The following is a 2,800-nucleotide window of genomic DNA, read 5'->3' as shown; positions in this document are numbered from 1 at the left end:
CAATACAAAATAGCCAAAGAGGGAGAGGAGGGGATAGCTTCAGTAATAGAAGAGCTTCTAAATAAGGGAATACTGCGGGAGGTACGACACAGCCCCTATAACACCCCTATTCTCCCCGTGAAAAAGGCAACAAAAGGTCCAGATGGGTCCCCGGTATACCGATTTACTCAAGACCTTAGGGAACTGAACAAGGCAGTTATACCATAATTCCCTGTGGTTCCCAACCAGGCCACCATTATATCAAACATTCGCAGTACAGCTACGCACTTCACAGTCCTGGATCTCAGTAATGCATTTTTTTCAGTGCCTCTTCATAGGGAATCTCAGGGTCTATTCTGTTTCACATTCAAAAATAGAAAGCTAACATATACTTGTCTTCCACAGGGGTTTGTAGATAGCCCGACATTATTCTCAGACACTTTAAGAGCAGACTTGGCATCATTGCACTTTGCAGGAGGATCAACTTTGATACAATATATTGATAATTTGTTGCTAGCCTCACCATCACGGGAAGCATGTGTCCAGGACATCGTGGCCCTACTCTGTCACCTTGCCATAAAAGGACATAAGGTCTCCCCAAAGAAGTTGCAGTTTTGCCAATCAAAGGTGAGGTACCTAGAGCACAAACTGTCACCAGAGTCCAGGAGATTGCTACCAGATAGGATAGCAACAATAACTCAGCACCCCAGGCCACAAACACAGAAGGAGGTGAAGGCTTTCCTTGGGGTGGCAGGTTACTGCAGGCATTGGATACAGAATTTCTCCCTGATTGCACAACCACTTTTGAATTTAACACACAAGGATGTGCCAGACAAAGTACCATGGTCAGAAAACTGTGAAGAGGCTTTTCAGAAATTAAAGTTTGCATTGTGCGCAGCACCAGCATTAGGCCTCCCAGATTACTCCAAAGGTTTCCACTTATTTTGCCATGAAAAGGGTGGTTCCTCCCTAGGGGTTTTGGCACAAAACACGGCACCTTCTACCACCCAGTGGCTTACTATTTGGCCACCCTGGACCCAGTAGCAGCAGGTCTTCCCCCGTGTCTGAGGGCGGTAGCAGTGGCCGCCTAAGCAGTGGAATAATCAGAGAACATTGTCCTGGCTCATACTTTGGTGTTACATGTCCCACACTCAATTGACACATTACTAACTACCACTAAGACCCAGCACCTGACAAATGCTCGCCTCTCATGCTATGAGTTGACACTATTGACACCACATATAAGGATAAAGAGATGCGCAACATTGAATCCCTCCTGCCTGTTGCCTACCGAAATGGATCACGATGATCCCACCATAGATAATTCTTTCCACGATTGTATTATGGCAGTCGACACACACACCAAGGTGAGGCCAGATCTCAGAGACACCCCATTCCCTGAGGCCGAGGGTAATTTGTTTGTGGATGGTTCATGCATTAGGGACCACACTGGGATGCTACAAGCAGCCTATGCCGTGGGGACTGCCAAAAGACTACTTGAAGGAGGAAGGCTACCAAAGATTAAGGCCCATATTTATACTTTTTGACGCTAAACTGCGCTAACGCAGTTTAGCGTCAAAACATTTTGCGCCGTCTAACGCCATTCTGAAGCGCCATGCGGGCGCCGTATTTATGGAATGGCGTTAGCCGGCGCAAGCAGACCGGCGCTGCCTGGTTTGCGTGGAAAAAAACCACGTACACCAGACAGCGCCGGCGTAGGGGGAAAATGGCGTATGGGCGTCTTAAAATGGGGCAAGTCAGGTTACGTCGAAAAAATCGTCGTAACCCGACTTGCGCCATTTTTTTCCGACGCCCATCCCCCATCAACATGACTCCTATCATTGTAAAGATAGGAGTCATGCCCCCTTGCCCAATGGCCATGCCCAGGGGACTTCTGTCCCCTGGGCATGGTCATTGGGCATAGTGGCATGTAGGGGGGCACAAATCAGGCCCCCCTATGCCACAAAAAAAAATTGAAAAATAACAAAAATTATACTTACCTGAACTTACCTGTACTTCACTGGGATGGGTCCCTCCATCCTTGGGTGTCCTCCTGGGGTGGGCAGGGGTGGCAGGGGGGGTCCCTGGGGGCAGGGGAGGGCACTGTGGGCTCATTTTGAGCCCACTTGTCCCTTAACGCCATCCCTGACCCAGGCGTTAAAAAGCGGCGCAAATGCGCCGTTTTTGGCCACGCCCACTCCCGGGCGTCATTTTTGCCCGGGAGTATAAATACCACGTAAAGGCCTGGGAGTCATTTTTAAGACGGGAACGCCTCCCTTGCATCTCATTAACGCAAGGAAGGGGTTCACGCTAAAAAATTACGCTCACTCCGGGCACTTTGGCGCCCGAAGCGTCTAACGCCATAGTATAAATATGGCGTTAGTTGGCGTTAGTTTAGCGTCGAATTTGTGTCGAAAAAAACGACGCAAATTCGGCGCAACCAGAGTATAAATACGGCCCTAAAAGTGCCCAGGCAGCAGAATTAGTAGCAATAATCAGAGCATGCAAATTGGCAGCAGGAAAGACAACAAACATTTACACAGACAGCCAATATGCTTTTGGGGTCACTCATGATTTTGGTCAACTGTGGGCGATGAGGGGATTTCTCACTTCAGCAGGCCAACACATACAACATGCTTCATTGATTGTTGCATAGTTGCAAGCTCTACTACTGCCCAGAAAAGTTGCAATTGTAAAATGTGCAGCTCACACTTCTGCTAAGGACTATGGGGGTCATTACAACATTGGCGGTAAATGCCTCTTACCGCCGTGCAGAAGACCACCAACACACCGCCGCGGCCGCGGAATTCCGCCACAACTA

Source organism: Pleurodeles waltl, chromosome 1_2 (assembly GCF_031143425.1).
Source record: "Pleurodeles waltl isolate 20211129_DDA chromosome 1_2, aPleWal1.hap1.20221129, whole genome shotgun sequence".
Lineage (NCBI taxonomy): Eukaryota > Metazoa > Chordata > Amphibia > Caudata > Salamandridae > Pleurodeles > Pleurodeles waltl.
This window is presented reverse-complemented; position numbering follows the sequence as displayed.